Source organism: Echeneis naucrates, chromosome 4 (genome assembly GCF_900963305.1).
Source record: "Echeneis naucrates chromosome 4, fEcheNa1.1, whole genome shotgun sequence".
NCBI classification, from domain to species: Eukaryota; Metazoa; Chordata; class Actinopteri; order Carangiformes; family Echeneidae; genus Echeneis; species Echeneis naucrates.
The window spans coordinates 10048643-10069035 of record NC_042514.1 but is presented as its reverse complement, the minus strand read 5'-3'; the positions used below and the strand labels follow the sequence as shown (position 1 = coordinate 10069035).

At 40.9% G+C, this 20393-nt stretch overlaps 1 protein-coding gene and 1 long non-coding RNA gene across 8 annotated transcripts in view; both read left to right on the top strand.

The window, feature by feature from the left end:
• The first annotated feature begins 6227 nt into the window (after positions 1 to 6227).
• Positions 6228 to 7270, top strand: LOC115042522 (uncharacterized). The gene is made up of 2 exons (XR_003840679.1): positions 6228 to 6500; positions 6869 to 7270. It is a non-coding gene; the product is annotated as an uncharacterized LOC115042522 (long non-coding RNA).
• A 6076-nt stretch (positions 7271 to 13346) lies between these two features.
• Positions 13347 to 20393, top strand: part of lpp (LIM domain containing preferred translocation partner in lipoma) — a 137077-nt gene continuing 130030 nt past the window's right edge. Inside the window, exons 1-2 of one of the 7 annotated variants that reach the window (XM_029499519.1) lie at positions 13347 to 13502; positions 18377 to 18447. The gene's annotated coding sequence lies outside the window, so the exon portion shown is untranslated. Of the gene's footprint in view, positions 13503 to 13566; positions 13778 to 18376; positions 18462 to 19754; positions 19836 to 20393 lie in introns of those variants that run through there. The other 6 variants (XM_029499522.1, XM_029499523.1, XM_029499521.1 and 3 more) reach the window with 6 other exon arrangements.

The window sequence follows — 20393 nt, the reverse complement described above, 5'->3', positions numbered from 1 at the left end:
ACACATCAGCCATATTATGTGTTGCTGCTGACGCTCAGTTTGGTGTTTGAACAGAGATGTCTGATACAGAGGTATCGTAGTCTGAGAGAAGGGATTCAAATAGTAAACAAGTGATTTTTATTTCTACTGCCCGCCTTAATAATAATTCAATAAGAATCATTATTTGGAATTCCCTGCGCTGCCGTCACAACATCTATAGGTTGTATTTGAGCTGTGGCGATGAGTTAAATAGTGGCACTCCTTCCACATCTCCCTGCGTTTCAGAAAGTGCAAAAGAATAAATAAACCTTCTGTTTCAATACATGAACTACAAATGGTGCCGACTTGAGAAAACTGAGCCAAACTATTTCTATTCAAAAATATTGCTTTTCACTTATATACGCTTTTAAATGAACCAAAATGAACCCATGAAGGCATAAACAAGTTCGCTGACATGTTAGGTCACATCAGACAGTCCCTACTGTTCAGTATGTCATATTTTCTTAAATTTACACACTACATGTGTTCTCCAGCTCATTCCTTTCACAGCATTACTGGACAACTGGTACGCTGTTCTGCTCTTTGGTGATAAAGCATGCAAACACAGCTCTAGAAATGGCAGCCACTGATTTTAAGATTCTCATATTACCATTGATACACTGTACCAAAACATAAACAGAACTCTGCACGGATAAACCATTTGTCATTTCGAGCCAGTTGCTCTGTTTAGTCAATAGCAGTAACATTTCAAATGTACTTCCACTGTTGCAGTTGAATCCACTGTCAGCAAGTTTACAGTGACATTAACAGACAAACCCAAACCTGTGAAACCAGTTTGAATTTTTTTACTGTCTCATATGTTTCACTTTGCAGTCACGTTTCATCCGAAATGTCATATTAGTTGAAAGTGCTAAGTACAAACAGGGCAAGAAAAGAGCGATGACATGTTTTTTTTTTTTTTTTTTTTTTTACTGGGGTCTGAGCTCTCATCTCATTCCCTCAGTTCACTGCTGAAACCCTTTCTCCTTGCTCAGACTCTCTCTCTTGCCCCTGCACTCCGTCATGCTGTGGCCTGATTTTGCTTTAAACTATATCAAATTCTCCCATGTTACATTGCTCCTGCTGCCAGGTCAAAGTAGCTGTCTGCATCTAATACCAACTGCTGATACTGGACCTACAGGGCTGGTTAAGTAGGAACTACACACACCTAGCTCCAGGCCACAGTTCAACAAGAAGCACGCACAAAGTAGCAACAGCGCGCACAGTCCATCCACCTCGTCAGCTTTCCATCTCTGTTGCCTCTGTGTTAAAAAGACATCCTAAAATATGAATGTAATCTCGGGCAAAGCAAAGCTAAATTTCTCATTATAAAGATGACTTCCACACATAACTTCACTTACAGTTTAAGTGTTTCAGAAATGCAACAGTGGCTGGAGATGGGCATCCTCACTTCATTTAATGAGAGGCATCTGGCATTAGTTCAACAGCGATTGCATCTGCATCAAATGTTCACAGCCTCCATTAATATATAGGTGTATTTTCATATCAGCTTTTTCTGGTGTCCCTCAGCCAAAGCAGTAAATGGATTCAAATCCAACATGGAAACATGGGATTGGAAAGGATGAAAGCAATCTCATGCCAAGCCCCAGAAGTCAACTGCCTTACCAGAAAAAAACAACAACAAAAAACTAAAAAAAAACTCTGGGCACTGACAGAGAGAACAGAAAAGATCGTTCCAGCATATCATGGAAAAATATACACCTAATATATTAAATTTTCAACTTCATATGCAAACAAAGAAATGTTTTTAAACAAAAGCAAACATTTTTCATTTTTTATCCATGTGTTGACAAATGGACACTGATTTTTCTTGCTTCATTCTTATTAGAGTCACTACAAAAAGTCCAGAGAAATCCTTGCTCTCCTAAATTATGCAGAAACCTCCCACACTTTGTGTCAGAGTGCTTGATGGTATAAACAGATCATCTCATATTAATATCAGGCCTTACTCATCTACATTTATGCCTTTTTGAATGAAGATTTAACATATTACATCTCGATGTTCCTTAGTGTATTTCATAAAAGTGTCAGTATGGCCCAGGAAATGCCAGGTGGAAGTGGTGGTGCGAGGGAGCAGACTGTTATCTGCTACAGATCGCGCAGACGCTCTCAATATCACCTGCACTTTGAAGATTTCTGTATTTTCGTGTGCTGCGTGTCTTGATAGCATTGCATGAATTGGACAGAAAAACAAGCAGCCAACACACAGATTGCCTCGTGCGTTAGCGATCTGCAAACTTTAACATTCAGTGAGGGATCAGCCAGTTTGTGTGCTACTGCTTCACACATAAAAAGGACTTTTTTCTTTTTCTGCACAGCTTCACTTAGTTCAAAGATATGTTTTCATTGTCTCTGACGCATATATTCATCAATATATAAACCTTATATGAAAATGAAACGTGAATCAAAAAAAAAAGTTCTCAGTTTTTATCTCCCCTCATGCCAAATGTGTGTTTTACATATTTTTTACATAGCATATATCAGCCAGTGAGTACATTATTTATTGTGTTTTTACTTATCAGATGTCCGTTGTGCTCATCAGGGCCTCTATCTGCTGCACATCCTTTAATGTTACTTTGCATACTTGTTAATGTTGTGACTGAGCAAGTGATTTGGGGATACACAGATTTGATCTCAGAGATTAGTCAACCATCAGAATATCAGTAGGGAAATATACAGAGGCATCGTTGATTTCAGTGCAGGTGGTAGCAAGTTAGTTCAGTGGCAGGAGGTGTGTGTGGTGCTGTAGGAATGTGGGTTGCTCCAGTTACTCTGCACTTCCCTCGCTAAGAATAATAAAGACACAATTTTATGTACTGATCAAGATTTTTTTGTTTTTTTTTCCCCTCAGATTTTGACACATGTTCTTACTGGGCAAAGCTTTCTGTCCTTATATATAATATAACAAACATTATATCCACAGAGACATTGATATGTAAAGTCTTAAAACATCTTCAAATTTCCTCGTGAAAAATTCGTTATCATCGAGTGAGAAATTGACATAAAAAAAAAGAAATCTCACCTTTTTTCAGCTGGAAGGAGTGAGGCATGATGGGATCTGTACGGGGAATCAGATGGATCAGGCAGTGCTGAGCCTTGAATTGAAAGCCGTGAGCCCAGTTCTGGAAGTGAAGTGGCCTCCTCTGCTGCTCCAAAGGTCTTTTTAGCGTTTTCCAGCCACAGAGATCAATCAACTTTTCTACCAGATGACAGTGAGATCCAGAGCTCGGCAAACCCCCCCCCCTCCCCCCACTCCTACTGTTTTATTTGTCTGGGAAGTAGCTGAGATGATCCAGGATGCAGAGTGTGACTGGTGCCCAATCCTCCCCCCCTGAGCGGCAGCTAAAGCTTGGAGGGATGAAACCGTCTTCGGTGCAGAAGGGCACCAAATCTGTGTCTCGTGGTGGTGGAGTAGCTCTGTTGAAGTCTTGTGTCTGTTTTTCTTCGGCAGGATGGGAACACTTCTGGAAAGGCGGGCACGGCAGCAGGGCTGAAGTGAGTCAAGTCGACTGAGCACGCTTCATGTCAGTGAAACGGTCCACAGGGCATCTCTGACTCTCTGAGCTGATAGGCCGCCTGCACTCTAGCATTCATTGATTGTAGCACTCAGTTGCTCCACTTTTCTACTTTTCCATGAATGCTAAAACCATGAGGCAAGCTGAGGTTTTTTTTTGGGGGGGGAGGGGGAGGGGGCGGGGGGTGAAATTAAACAGCCTGTAAAATAATCCCAGTTCTTCTATATATAATTCATTTGAATGAAGAGTCAAAAATCCCATTAAGCCACAGGAGCACAAACCAAAGACCAGTGGTGCCTTTCACGTGGAGAAACTCATGGAGCTCAGGCCAGCTGCTAGATCAGAGTCTGTCCTATACAGCAACCACACATTGTTTTATAAACAGAGCTTTTATACAACAACATTTCAGTGTCCTAGAGCATTAATCTACCTAAGCTTATCTCAATCCATGGCACTAGATATTGCTCTTTATAACTTGTCTAGTGGAGGGGGTGTTATTACATCATGCCAGCTGTCACTTCAACCTGCCACAGCCAATAGGAAGGTCAGTAATGTGGCTGCCGGAGAGAAAATTAGGAAGGAAAAAAATCCTGAAAAACTGTAAAGCAACATTTTAAAAAATGTAAAATCGATGTTGAAGGATTTTTGGGGCCAGCATCCGCCATGTAGAGTGCAGTTGCATGTCATGAATGTTATCATTTTTATTCTCTCTTTTTGGGAAAGCAAAACATTTCACCACTGATAAGCCACTATCCTGCACGTGAATCCATAGTGTTACTGTAAAAACAGTTTTCTGTATGCATGTGTATCAGAGTGTTATCATACTTGACACCTGATGTTAAACTCAGATTAAATGAATACACATGCTGTCTGTGCTGATAAGCTCACCTCAGCAGGGTAAGAGCTCTCAAAGCTCATACTATTAACAGCACTACATGCTGCACAGCGTTACTGTGTGTCGGGTGTGTGCTGTCAACATTACAAAAAAAAATAAAAATATGAAAATATCAGAACGACCACTTATAAAAGAGGAACTAAATATTAGAGGGAAATGAGATATACATATGGATGTTTGACAGATCTGTCCACGAACAGTATGTTCATTGCAGCCACGGGATAATCCACTGGATGAGTGGACTAATATTCAGCCAATCCTGCTAAAGCCAAATTAGTCCAACACATTTCCATCAAATTTCAGAAAATAAAGCGGTCCTTACAATCTGAGCTCTTGGGTTACTGACGGCAAATGACCAGTGAGCCCTCAGATCCCGGTGATCCAGGGATAAACCTGAAGCAGCTTAAGGCTCAGCACTGAAACACAAATGAAAGCCAACAACAGGTCATACTGCTTCAGAGGAAAACTTTGATTACTCTATTGTCCTCTTAATGTCAAGGGTGACCACCAAGACACAGCAAGAACCTGGATGTTGCTAAATAGAAATGTCAATATAAACATCAAGGGTGACTGGCGTCCAATTTGTCAACCCACCCATCCACCCCACACTTCTCCCACCCTGTGGGGCTTATGAAAAGATGGCTTCTGTACAGCAGTGTATGAGTGACCTTAATCATCAGAGGGATATTTGGGTTTTATTCAGCACCAATGGGATGCATGCGGTCACCACTGTGTTCGACAGGCAGACATAAAAAATGAGAAGTGGGCAAGGTCGGTTAGCAAAGTGTAATCCATATCATGTCGTTACAGAGGCTGTGCTGCCGCCAGCCCCAGGCCAAACAGAGTCACACACATTTTGATGTTGAGAATGATGTTGGATTATGCTGTCATCTGATGTAATTTCAGCCTGCATTAAATTAACAAAAGAGGGATCAGCCAAATTCTTTAAAATGGGACCAGTTTTTGCCACAACCTTGAACGTGCAAACTTGATTCAATTTCATGAAGTGTTTATTTTTATTTTATTTGTTTCCTCCTTTTTTTGAGTTTCGACATACTTCATCTTTCTGGCTTGGCCATTCCCTTGGAAGTGTAAAACGAATGATTCTCAGCAGCCTCGCTCTCTACAACAAATCTTGCAGTGATTCATATCAGAAGGATCTGAAAGAGAGGTCTGAAATCTGGAAACAGTGAGCCAGCATTGTCTAAAGAGGAATTTAACACCTCTCTTCTTTTTCAGGGAAAACATTGCACTGAAATGTAACCCTCACAGAGCTTCAGAAACAGCCTGAAATAATACATCATTAATCAATCAATCTGTCAATCGGCCAACGTCACATAAATAGTTTTCATCGTTTAGAAAATTGAAATCTCAGACTTCCCATAAAAAAAACTACTGATTCCTGAGGCAATTCCAGGTCATTAGTGTGAGTGATAACTGTTCAGAGACAGTCAACTGCAGGTAATTATCGCATCAGAAAAGGAGAAAGCTTGCTTATGATTTTCTCCCACCTGTTATCACTTCATATCTGTAATCCACCTCCAGTACTAGCCTTTGTTGTGCCAACATGGAGCTCCCAGGTGTCCACAGCGCCTTCTATCAGCTCTAATAAAGGTCACAAATACCTAATCTCATGCTTTGCATTAGCTGGCATTTGTAAAGTGGCGAAGAAAATATACTTCTGAGAGAGGCCCAGGCTACATATAAGAGATGATTGGAAGTGACAGCTTTATCATAGATTTTCCAGGATTGTCTTTTTTCAGGGCAAACTCACTGAGGAAAAAATCTGTCAGAGGTGTTCAGATGTGATTTTTGTGTCATTATTTCAGCAAACATGATTCTTTGGAAATGCGTGACAAAGAAAGATCAAATTCCAATTCACAGTGGTGTGTATTGCTCCTTATTTCTGCGTCATCCTGGTGTCGCCTGGTGTCGTCCTGCACTTGCCCAAACCCTCCATGTCGTCACATACTATTTTGCCAACCCTCGGCATGTTGTGTATCCAACTTTGGTTTTTCAGGAAATGTCACTCAACACTCAGAAGAAGAAAGGTATTTGATTTTCTATTGGTGACTTTATATCAATTACTGGCAAATTACTTGAGTAGATTTACTTCCAGCTTTGTTGTTGTTTTGCTGTAGATGGACAGTGTATGAATAATTGATGTTATTTGATGCTGCAGGGAAACCACCAGATTCTGTAGGCTTTTTTAATCAAACATGATAGATACATACTACCAACTTGTTAAAATATGTTGCTTTGTCTTTTTAAAGCTAGAAATCCAATTTTTTTTTTAAATGACAAATTTAAGATTTTTTTTTTGTTGTTGTTTAAAAGTTCTCTGCAAAAACTCCAAGCCAATCATGCCCTGAAATTTTTTGGATTGTCTCCCCTTTAAGTTTGTTGTTTCACATCACAGGAATGTCAGCTTGGCTCACGATAAGATGTTCGTGGTGGTCCACTCATTGTTCTTACTTCATATGTGAAGAAGTCAAGAAAACGTTGAGGATCCTTGCATCATGAGCTTAAAAAGGAAAGCATCAGTGAATATTCACTGAAATCAAACGTTTAGTTTGTGCTGGAGAAGATTCAGCCGTTGATTCTACTGTTCACACTGTGTTACTATGCTTATTTAAGTAAAAACAGAAGATACTCAGTACAAAGAACAAACCTGGCTTGAAAATGTTGCGAAAAAGAGAATACTTATCTTTGGACGACAGGTGTGACAATTAAAAGCTTTTAGACTTAGCAAAAAAAAAAAAAAGAGAAAAATATTAAGTTCCAATTTAATTACTGAATTACAGTCTTGCTTTGTGACATTGAAGAAAACATCACTCAATCACTCATACGGTTTTCTTACTTGGACAATGTGAGGTGAAATGAATGTTTGAAGCATTAAAATAAGAATATTTTTCAAGGTTTAAAAAAAACCCCCATTCTTTCACACAGAAGCTGGATTCCATAATAACAATACGCCTTCTTGTTTAAGTACACTCTGTTATATCTATATTTGATCTACTATGACCAACTCTGTCAGACTTTGTCTCATCTACTTGGTGTGTCAATGCACAAACCTGCTGTTTCATTGTGTTTTAATAAAATACTGTTGCCCTGAAACTACCACTTGTGGTTTTAGCAAAACTTAGACATAAAATGTAACTTCACATCACTCATGCTACATAGTGAAACCCATGAAATACCAGCCCAAACAATAACTTATTCCTACGTGAAGAAACACCCCTGACCTCCCCACCTCCAACACTTGGACAAGCTAAGTCTGTCTCCTACAGTAAATATTTGATTTAAATACAAAAATCAGAACCTTTTAAGTTGTCAAGGGTAGGGTTCATTTAGTGAGCTCGCTCCAGTTATTTCTTCTTTTGAATAATTGCTTTGTTACTGCCAACACATTGTGTAAAACAGGTCTTGGTTTGCTGCATTTGTTGTCCAGGTTTTTGGTTGATGGAGACAAATACTCAACTGTTCTGTTGTTGCTGAGTAACAAAGTCAATAAATTTTTCTCCAAGGTAGGAAAGTAGATAGCGTTCATTGAAAAATAAATAAATAAATAAATAAATAAAATGCCAGAAAACTTAATTGAGGATACAGTAACAAAAATCCTTCCACTTTCCAAAGGCTTCAAAGGTGTTGCATTAAGCATACTGTACATGCATGGATCATTTATGCCAGAACCTTTGCTGTAGGCACGGCTTGTCTCTGTCTGCTATTTTCATACACATTTACATGCTAAAACATAAGAATTAGAATTCATTAGTGTAATCTGAGGTCTAGATCTAGATTGGGAGTTGTTTGATTAGTAGCCTTGGGACATTGTTTTTGTAGTGAGTCTGCCTGTCTCCTACTTTTGTTCTTCATTATTTGGCATGACTCTCTGTAATATGGTTGTGCTTGCAGACTAATTTCTTCTATCTCAGGTCTAATTAACAGAACATACTTAGTTCCCAGATACATTTTTGTTTTTCTATGTTCCCTTTTTAAAACTAAGATTTCTGTGGTGGTGGTGTTTTTTTGTTTTGTTTTTTTGCAAAGCACCAGGACCTGTCAGTCTTCTGACAATGATTAGAAGGATATATCAAATAGTATTATCTACAAATGGACAAACACATTAGTTGAACTGATTGAAATTTCACTTGTCAGGGGATAAGCTGGATCATATCAACTGTGTCATCGTCAGCCACAGACTCCTGATAACTGGGCCTTTTTGAAACAAGGTTTGCATTAAGAAGACAATCACTTTCTTGTTTTCTTATTTATCTGTAGGTACAAAACACACGTTTTCAGTCACACTTTAATGAGGAAGTACACATGAACAGTGCAGCTGCTGTGTTCTGTATTATGTTTGAGGTTTACCTACTTCAGAGGAAGTGGTGTGGGGGAGAAGACAGTGTAACATCCAGCAAATAAAACAGGATATCCGATGCTGGAACAATTGAAACACAAAATATGCTAGGCAAGGTTGTTTTCTCTGACTTTCCCTTCTGTGCTATATTTATTCTCTGTATTAAAATGAGTTACGTTAAAAAATGTGCTGAGGTTGGATGAAACCTCAACCATATCTCCGGTGCAAGTGATCTGTTGTGGTGGACCCTGTGACCATATTTCTTTTTACATGTTGTGGTACAGTGGAGGATAAAATTGAAACCCATCATATCAGTGACATGCGTTGCTACATTTGCTAACTGCTGAACATCAAAGAGCCCCTGATTTCCTCTAACCGAGCATGTTAATTGGGTTTTGATTGATAACTCAAGTTCACAGGCGATGGCATGTGTCGTCTAAACTGTTCCAGGGTGTCTTTTTGAAATCAGCTTTAAGAGTGGAAGGAGAAGAATCACTGCCGGGCCCATTAAAAAATTGCCAGTGTACACACTTGCAAATAAGCTGTCACACATTACAAATGAGATTACCTTTTTCAGTGTGCCCTGGAACTTTGAGATGAGGGGACGCATGGGTAAGACACTAAAATAGCTCAAATTGTTTGGTTTTTATCAGCGTGCTCGATCTGCACTGTTTATGCTTTCTTCATGCACGCTGAAAAAAAAAATTCACTGCTTGGAGCACAATGTAATCAGTTGCAGTAAAGTAAAAATCATCACTGAAAAGACTAGGCTCAAAGTGAATGCATGGCCTTTAAAAAGAATGAAATCAACTCCACTAAAAAGGAATAATTAATTACATCTATCTTTCTGTTACTCATAATGTTTAGAGAATAGTATAGACTATATTTAAATGTCCCCCCATTTGCATATACAGAAGACATACAATGTCAGGGTTATGATGGATAGCAGAGGTACAGCTATGAGAACAGAATCAGTGGTGAAAAAGCAGTTATCATATTTGCATGAAATCACAAGCATGTACAGTAATTGTCTAGTTTGCATGGAACAGATCAGTGAGGTCAGGCAAAAGCCCACATGAAGCAAAAGCTTTGTTGCACGTTTCATAATGGTTTGCTTATATCAAACATGTTTGAGCTCTGAGAAATGAGAAGCAGCAGAACCAGTCCAAATACAGGTGATTCAGAGGATAATGAATATTCAGCCATTATGAAGCAGAACGTGTTCAGATAGTGCACCAATAAATAGTATTTCATGAAATATTTTACCAGTATAAGTAATAGTATTAGCAGTAGGATTACCTTGATGTTGCCAGAGATGCTTCAGATAGCTGTCACTGCAACCATGTTAACGCAAGAGAAACACAGGTGTACACAATACTCCTATTTACATAAGAGCATAATGGAATTAGTATGGCTCAAATGTAGCATACAGTCCATCAAACGGAGCCATCATTGATGTAATCTACACTTCTGCTTTACCTGCTGTGACAACACCTGGTAAAAAAAAAAAGAATCTAATGTGTTATGGCTTCCAAACTGATGCATGTAAATAACATCTCTGCTGTGTTTCATCAACTATTATTTCATTGATTTGATTGTATGTTGAATAGCTTTATTGCGACGCTATGGATCCTGAAAAAACCCTGATTAACCCACTGCACAACAACCTATCCAGCATAAATTCCAAGTGAATGCCAGTGCTGTTCTATATCTGCTCCATATTTATAGTTATAGTTTATAGCTAAAATTGTCCACATTACTTTTGTGAGGTGTTAATCAATGTTTTGTTTTCAGATCTTATGCTCTATCCAAATATTGCAAAAATACTGAAAGTACAGTATACCTATATATTCATTTTAATGTGTTCTAATCGTAAAGCACTTTTAAAATATACAGGATAAGATGCACTGCTCTTGACCCCTACCCCAGAAACCATGATGCACAAACTGTTGACTGTGACAACAACACTAAGACCTTGCTCACATATGCGGTGCATGCTGGTTAACCCATAAATAGAGGGGGAACAAACTGTGATTGGAAAAAAACTAAAAATATCCAATATCAATATTTGGATCAATAATATAATAATCGTAAGTAGTATTTATTTCAACCAAACTCAGCCTGCAGATGCAGATTAAACTAAATAAAGAAGTCACAGACAGTTCTTCCTAACTGTTCTACAGGATAAGCAGTGCATAACAGTGCACTGGAGAACTGCAACAGGCAGCACAGTGATTGAATCTGAATGCTGCAGAGCGTGTGCTGTTTCACATTGAATGAATGGTTTAGTACTGATACACTGCTTATTTTTTAGCCACTGCCTCGCAGTCCAACAGCTGATGGGCTGTTTTTTTTTTTATTAGGGCCTGTGTGTCTATGTAGAAAATAGCCCCAAATAACATTAAATGTTGCTATCTAAGATTCAACAAGAATCAACTGATCTGACTGAAAATCATAGTTCTACAAGGAAAAAGCTTGCTGGTGACATGTAGTAGCTCAGAACGTCCTGCATGTTCTTGGACACCGCACACAAAACTTGTGTTTGCAAAGCAGCATGCCTATGTGACCTGACTTATGTAAAGTTTCACTAATATAATCAGACAGATATGGATTAAAGTTTACAGGAGTTTGTTTGAAATGAAGTGGTAAAACAAAATATTGTAATATTGTTTCTGCATTTCGGGTACTGTTGCCCCACAGCAAGAAGGTCGCAGGCTTGGTTCCCAGCCTGGGTCCTTTCTGTGTGGAGTTTGCACGTTTTCCCTTGGTTGGCGTGGGTTTCCTCCGGGTACTCCAATACAGCAGTGTAGTCTGCTGTATCTGGTCTGGTGTGTGTAGTCTGCTGTATCTGGTCTGGTGTGTGTAGTCTGTTGTATCTGGTCTGGTGTGTGTAGTCTGTTGTATCTGGTCTGGTGTGTGTAGTCTGTTGTATCTGGCCTGGTGTGTGTGTCTCTGTCTGGCCTGTTGTGTGTAGTCTGGTGTATCTGGTCTGGTGTGTGTAGTCTGTTGTATCTGGTCTGGTGCGTGTAGCTGTGTCTGGCCTGGTGTGTGTGTCTCTGTCTGGCCTGGTGTGTGTAGCTGTGTCTGGCCTGGTGTGTGCAGTCTGTTGTATCTGACCTGGTGTGTGTCTGTGTCTGGGCTAGTGTGTGTATCTGAGCTGGCCTGGTGTGTAACTGAGCTGGCCTGGTGTGTGTGTCTGTGTCTGGCCTGGTGTGTATCTGAGCTGGCCTGGTGTGTGTGTCTGTGTCTGGCCTGGTGTGTGTGTCTGTGTCTGGCCTGGTGTGTGTATCTGAGCTGGCCTGGTGTGTGTGTCTGTGTCTGTGTCTGGCCTGGTGTGTGTGTGTCTGTGTCTGGCCTAGTGTGTGTATCTGAGCTGGCCTGGTGTGTGTAGTCTGTGTCTTGCCTGGTGTGGTGTGTGTAGCTGTGTCCGGCCTGGTGTGTGTGTCTGTGTCCGGCCTGGTGTATGTATCTGTGTCCGACCTGGTGTGTGTAGCTGTGTCTGGCCTGTTGTGTGTGTCTGTATCTGGCCTGGTGTGTGTAGCTGTGTCTGGCCTGGTGTGTATGTGTGTGTGTCTGTGTGTGTCTGTGTCTGGCCTGGTGTGTGTCTGTGTGTGTCTGTGTCTGTGTCTGTGTCTGGTCTGGTGTGTGTGTGTGTGTGTCTGGCCTGGTGTGTGTCTGTGTCTGGTCTGGTGTGTATCTGTCTGTGTCTGGCCTGGTGTGTGTCTGTGTCTGGCCTGGTGCGTGTGTGTGTCTGGCCTGGTGTGTGTCTGGTCTGGCCTGGTGTGTGTGTCTGTGTCTGGCCTGGTGTGTGTCTGTGTGTGTCTGTGTCTGTGTGTGTCTGTGTCTGGCCTGGTGTGTGTGTGTGTGTCTGGGCTGGCCTGGTATGTGTCTGTGTCTGGCCTGGTGTGTGTCTGTGTGTGTGTGTGTGTGTGTGTGTGTGTCTGTGTCTGGCCTGGTGTGTGTCTGTGTGTGTCTGTGTCTGGCCTGGTGTGTGTGTGTGTGTCTGTGTGTGTGTGTGTGTGTCTGTGTGTGTCTGGGCTGGCCTGGTGTGTGTGTCTGTGTCTGGCCTGGTGTGTGTGTCTGTGTGTGTCTGGGCTGGCCTGGTGTGTGTGTCTGTGTCTGGCCTGGTGTGTGTGTCTGTGTGTGTCTGTGTCTGGCCTGGTGTGTGTGTCTGTGTGTGTCTGTGTGTGTCTGGGCTGGCCTGGTGTGTGTGTCTGTGTGTGTCTGTGTCTGTGTCTGGCCTGGTGTGTGTGTCTGTGTCTGGCCTGGTGTGTGTGTCTGTGTCTGTGTCTGGCCTGGTGTGTGTGTCTGTGTGTGTCTGTGTCTGGCCTGGTGTGTGTGTCTGTGTGTGTCTGGGCTGGCCTGGTGTGTGTGTGTCTGTGTGTGTCTGTGTCTGGCCTGGTGTGTGTGTCTGTGTGTGTCTGTGTCTGGCCTGGTGTGTGTGTCTGTGTGTGTCTGTGTCTGGCCTGGTGTGTGTGTCTGTGTGTGTCTGTGTGTGTCTGGGCTGGCCTGCTGCCTTACATGGGCAAACCTCTCCACTTCGACTCACAACGCCTGGAATCCGGCGGCGTGACGTCACCGCCCGCAAACGCTCCCAGAATTTTTGGGATCAAGAAGTTTCACTTTTTTTGGTGGGGGGGCACTTTGGATTCATTTAGACCTCTCGTCGTGATTTCCTCGAAAGCTAAGCGAGGTAAGCGAAACGCTCCAGGTGTCACTTCGGTCACTTCGCCTTGAGAAGGTCGGCTGTGTGTTACTGGTGTTTTTATTCGGGTTCACGGAGCTCTTTCCGCCGGGGGGAAGATCCGGCTGCTCTCCGGCCTGTCGGGCTCTGCTGTGAGCTGTTCCTGCAGCTCGGACGGAGTTCACTGTGAGGGCGTGGACTCCACACGAAGCACCCGAGCTGCTGCTAAACTTCCACCAGGACGCTAACTGGGCTAACTGGTCGGTAGCTGCCGCAGAAACCGGGTTAGTTGTGTATGAATGTCAGTATTGTTTTGCCAAAGTCGACTCCGGTGTCCGCGCTGAGTCTGTTTTCAGCCCGGCGCTCCGCTGCTGAGCAATGCGGAAGAACGGTGTCACCGGAGAAAGATGAGCAGCAGCCAGTCACCTCTAACTTTAACGGGCTCTGCGGCCGATAAAATGTCCTGTAACGTGGTGAGGGGGCAGCTGAGTAACTTTGTGGGAGTCGCCGTTGAAGGAAATGCCTGTTTGACTTTGGTGTTCCTCGACATTTTGTTTACGGCAGCAGGGAAACGCCACGTTGTTTAAATGCTTTTGATGGTGGTCTGTGTTAAGAACCTGCAGAGAGCTGCTGCTGGCAGTAATGTGACTTCTGTGCTGTTGAATTATATCCAGTGTGTTTATATAACAGCTGTACATTAGCTGAGACACAGTACAGTACAGGCCTGCTCTGATCCCAAAGGAGTGGACCTACTACCAGCTCAGTGTAAGTCCGGCCCTGGTTTGGGTGGAATACAAACTTTACTTCTTTGATTTGGCACATAGAAATGCACAGACATGTTTTAGGTTCTTATGAAAATGATCTGGTGGTCACATTTCTTTTCTCTGCCTGATTACTTTGGTCATTTCTTTGGGCAGACATTAGGGCCAATGGAAGTCCATGCGTGATCAATATATATGGCCATTTTTGTGTGTTGTCATTTTTTTCATCGAATGCGCCTGAACTGATCAACATAACTTTCAATGTCTGTGCAATACTGTTCACATCAGGTGGTGTTTATTGGTATTGAATGCTAATTTATGCATTACATGAAATGTGAAGTGTTGCATAAAAGAGCACAGAAGACACAGAGCCACTACAGTTTTGTGCAGTGAGAGCAACTACACTACACACTGTCTTCAAGCTCATAATTCAAACCATACCAAGGTTTTCTCAAAAGCTTTAGATGGGACATCATCACAGTTAATTAATTGAAAAGCTGTGGAAGTAACTTTGACATCGTTGTCCTCCATATTTGTGAGTGATAAATAGGACAATAGCATTTTCATTCATACAACAGGTATTTGCCATAAAGCACAGCAAATGTGAAGAGTAAGTTTCTGTTTCCTCTTTGAAAGACTAAGTTCAAACTTTGACTTAGATGTGAATATCAAATCAATAAGACCAAGATCCCCTGAGAGTGCTGCCATCAAACTGCATACATTTGTGTCGCTCCGACACATTTTTAGCTCAGGCAACATTAAATGGAACTGTCTTTAAAATCTCTAGTTTAAACGGACTTGTTTGACAGCACTGATGATGTTCAACTTAAAAGATGAGTGCCTCAGTTGCATTTGAGGGTGGGCCCCCGGTAGGTTTAGTCAAGTTGTTCCCCTGTTTGTGTTTCTTGGTATATTTTAATGAACGTGTTTTTTTTTTTTTTTTTTTTTTTTTTTTTTGGTTTGTTTGTTTGTTTGTTTTTTTTCTTGAGAACAGCAGGCTAAAAATTAACAATTGTAGAACAAAGCGGGATGTCAGGACAGTGAACTTTGAGGAAGCATGACCTGCTCGAATGTTACCACTAAACCTCACCTACACGCGAGTAGTGTCTGTTATCTATGACTTATGGTTTGTGTGGTTTACAGCAAATATGGCTAACCCCCCCCCCCCCCCCCCCCCCCCCCAGATGTGCCACTATTAGATGTGAGTATCTGAGTATCTTGCATCTGAAGAACTGGAAATTTATGTGGCCTTTGTTTAAGTCATTATTTCATAGTTGTTCCATTGTCTGCCCACAGAAACAGGAACACATGTAAATGAGAGTAGCTTAATTGGGTTGTATTAAAACACCGGGTCTTTGAGCACAAAGAGAGGAAGAGAAGCAAACATAAAGATCTGAAACCAGCTGACACCTAGTTGAATGTAGTTATGTGTTTCATTCAGTTGTTTACAGTGGTTCCACAGGGTTAGGGTTTGCATCTTGTTCTCAATCGCTTTAATATATTCCATTTGAGATTTGACCTAGGAGAGAGGGAAAAGCAGGGGTTGCATTAAACTCCATTAGAATCAGTGTGCTGTATAACCAGGTAGAACTCTGATACCTTACCACAGAATGCAAATACAGATGACCGTTGTCACACTGACGTCACCCCTTATATTTCTTAAAAGCAGTTGAAGGTCAGATCAGGCAGCTCCGTGATTGCCCTCTTGCCAGTGTGTGACTAGAGTGTGGAGCAGGACTTGCCTGTGTACCAAGTTGTGGGAAGCATATCCTCATGTACCTGTCAAAAGCAGCAGTCTTTAAAATTTTCAGAAATTTAGGCCTGAAGAATGTTTCAGCAGGTAATTATATAAGAATTTACCCTGGACAGTTGCCATAATTGAGGAAATTAGCTATTGAGAGCAAAACCATTTTGTGTACTAGCCTTAACAGCTTTATTTCTGCTGCAAGCTTGGTCATTTTAACATGGATATAAGAATTGACTTCCCTTTGGAGCCATCCTCAAATGGTCATTAAAAAACCTGCAGCTTTTGCCACTTCTTGTTTTATTTATTTTATTTTTCAGCCTCATAGTTTGCCAACTGTATGTGTCAAATACAGTCATATTGGTTCTTTATCTTCACTGACACTAGTAATTTTAAAGTTCATATAGGAGATCAAAATCTCAGTAACTGATTGAAGACTCTTGAATGAAACAAACCATTAATGTTTAATGATCTTACAGAGTGTTAAAGAACCAACCAACACACAAAGTTGAGCAAAACATATGATGACATGATTGAACCAAAGAGACCTGTTACAAAACGCAGTGTTGAGGCCAAGCACAGACATGTCAGAACACGCTTAAAGGTTTTGCTGCGCTATGAAGTAGGGGTCTGACACATAGCTGGCTGGTGTTTTCACAGCAACACTGCTGACTATTGTATAGGATGGTTGATTCTCCAATCCCTCTCATGTTGATAATTCTTTGTCCTACACTTTAACTCTCACAGGACTCTGTTACAACTGACATGTATTCCTAAGGGCCTTTTTTTTTTTTTTTTTTTGTAAGTACCTACATTATCTACTGAATGATTGATGTGCATTGGCTCTTCATACTTTGACTCACTGCTCTCTGCAACCGGTGCTCAAAGAACAGGAGAATGTGCACCAAAATTACATGATTTTGCCATTTCTCAGTCCCAGTTTTCTAGTTTTTGCTTTCCTTTACTCTACTTCATACAAGGCTTGTTTCCTCCTGTCAGTTTGCTGCATTAGCTCTCTCAGATGTGCAGTTAGGAAAACATGGAAATTAAAATCATAGTGTTGTTATTGCATTAGATAGCTGACTTTGACATTGCGTCAGAAACCACCCACTAGAGTGCTGTTTCACACGCCACACAGTTCCTGCACCTTCACCAGCTTCAACTTAATTTTCATTGAATCACAAAGAACATGATATAATTATTGGACACAGACTTAAGGCGGGACGATATGGTCAAAATATATATCACAATATATTTCTTAATTTTGGTTGATATATCATTCGATATGAACAGTATACAAGACAGAAAAACTGCAGAGAATGCCCACAACACTTGTCTGTACCGACTAAGTTCTGAAAAATGAGTTTGCCAAGTCTGAAGCCTTCTCCTATAAACCTATATATAATTTAGATATAAATCATCAAATAAAAGAAAATCAATATTCAGCCCTTATATACAAACAAAAGTGAACAACACTGAAAACACATGTGGGATGGTGGTGATGTTGCTTTAGGGACAGGCTGTTTTAAACTTCCATGGTGCCTTATTTTCAGGCTCTCAGATTATTCTGTGGAGGTGATTTGCTTCAGATGGTGGACAGATTTGATGTGTTCCTGCTGCTGGTCAGCTCCTTGCTTGCACATTTAACAACTCACCAACACCTGAAGTTGATCCAGTCTTCAATAGCTGAACCTCTTCCACACCAATGACTTCATCTTTCCTCTTTTGCCAACTATTTTGCCTGCTTTATTATGACTTACGGAAGCTCGTTCAGTCCCATTTATAGTACTTCTCTTACCCTGTCTCAGATGTGAGGATTTGCTGGGTCTCTTTTCATAAAATAAGTAGAGTTAAAGTAGCCATAATGTTGAAATATTGTTGCTATCATGCTAAAGTACAACAAGGTCTCAAAGGGGACCTTTAATTGAGGAAGGAAAGACAAGGTAATAGTTCGTATATTTAATGACTTCTTGCCGTTGTGACATATTCAGCCATTAATTTGTCCTATTTATTTGAGAGATGCCTTCATATCAAACACTTTTACTGTCTTAGCTCTCTTCAGTAAATAATTGTTATACTGGTGAAATATTTTCTGTAGAGTCACTTGTCAGCATTGTTTCTTCTGCGCTGTCGTCACAGTGAGGCATTACAAAGTGACAGCTGCTTGGTGAAAAATGACAAACTAAAATTTAAATGGACAACATAGGTTCATGCAGAATTTAGGGGAGCCAGCACAAGGTTCCTCTTTTCCCTGATGAATGACTCAGTCAGAGAAAAAGTTGACAGCACCCACGTACCATGTTAGTTTGGTCAGCACAATTACAGCTGTTATCCATTTGAGTGATGAGTTTACTGAGTCTCACCTTATTGCTCAACAGATTTCAAGAACGGTAAAGGGCATCGATTTAACAACTTCCCAGAAATCCAGAACACCCAGAGAGGAGAAAAGGTAAAGGTTTTCCTGTATGTAACTCTCTTATACTTTTATGTGTCTTGTGTGTTGGCTGTGCTTTGTCCAGCTTTTGTATTGTCACTTCTGGTGGTCGGAGGACTTTTAACATCCATATGGATTGTGACCAATGTTGTCAATGAGGATGATTTGGGAACTTAGTTATTAACTTTCTATTGCTGGACTAACTTGTTTGCACAGCAGGTGTAATATAATCTGTATATCCTAAAGCTCAGGGCTGAAAAACTGCTCTGGTTTAGTTTGTGGGATTATCACACTGTTTTGAAGTTGACTTCAGATGACCCGGGACAGGCATGTTGCACCTGCATGCTCATGCAGACGTGCATGTGGATCCAGAGCAGTTGGTGCCTGTGATGTCATAGTCTATCAACAATACAGCTGGCTTTATTGCATGAAGAGAAATGCGGCTCATTGTGAGAAGGACACTTTGTCTGCGCCGTTCATGTACGTCATGAAAGTTATTTTGAAGTTATCCCTCTGGGGACATTGCAGCCAGAGTTTCACCTGGTAATGCTTAATGGTGGACCAGGACACTAATTGTAGGTGAAAATGGTCCAATTTAGGAAAACAGAAACATTGTTTAACTGCAAATGAATTTAACTGAATTATATTAAACATAAGTATTTCAGTGTGCTTATTTCTTTGGGGTTAGATGAAGTGGCCTCTGCTGTTAAAAGAAACAAACATTTTCATGTCAAGTTGTAGTGCAGTGCTTTCTCTGTGTTGTTTAACTACAGTGAGTTCTGCTGACCTACAGCTCTCATGGAGAGTAATCGCACTTCAGTTATACCTCCTTAATCACTTGAACACTCTGTGACAAAAGATCTTCTCACAGTAAATAGACTATCTTCACCTAATCTGGCCCTGGTCTTCAGATGAACAAAAATCACGATTGCATTATTTCTTTGATTATTATTATTATTTTTTTTTTATGATTTATTAACATTCTTACCGACAGGTTAAATTACTTATCTTCTCCTCTCAAAATTTTTTTAAATTGTGTTTCTAAAATAGACTAACAGTCAGAGCGAATTCAAACCAAAAGTAAAAAGTTCTCCACAATCATCATTATTATTCCAAGTGAAAGGTATGCACCACAGAAATGGCTGTGCCGAGTGACTCTGGCTCACAGTGTATGGCATTCCAAGCTGAAAGCAAACCCAACTGATATTGCCCTCAATAGTGTCTTCATATTTTCTCCATATTTGGAAATGTTTACCTCCTCATGATGGTTGACAGAGGTTGGAAGAGGGGATGTGAGTCATTTCAGCTGCATAAGACTTTCTCGGGGTGAGAGGAGCTTTTCAAGTGACTGCCATTTAGTGAATCTAGCAGTTCTCTGTGCTTCAGTGATCTAAAGAGAAACTGTGAGTATCATTCTGTGCTCAATTTTGTTGTATTCTTTTTGTTTTATACATGGGGGAATACAGTTTGTCATTGACAGAATAGCTGTAAATTATAATGTAACATAATATGACATGATATGATGAGTTCAAGAACTTTGGAACCCAGACTGGTTGATCTGCCTGTGTCTTCCTTAGACTGACCACAGCTACGTGTATGTATAGGCTGCTTGTGGGGAATTTGTGTCACTGTTTGTCACTAGTTGATTGAATGTTTTAGAGATGTTGTTGTCATTTCCTAGCATCAGACACACAGCCAACACACAATGTTCTTGGGCATTGCATAGAAAAGACAGGGAATTGGGTTTGACTTTTTACCAGCCAGTTCATCATTTTGATAAAGTTTTGCAAAAACTGCAACTAACTCAAACTCGGTGAGAATTTTGTGACTGACCTTATACAACTTTCTGTTTATAAGGTGAGGAGTTTGAGTAAAGGCTGAAAGTGCAAAAATCTATTGTGCCTATCCAACCTGAACAGATATTTTAGAGTAGGAATTATTTCAAGGTACTGCAAGTTTTC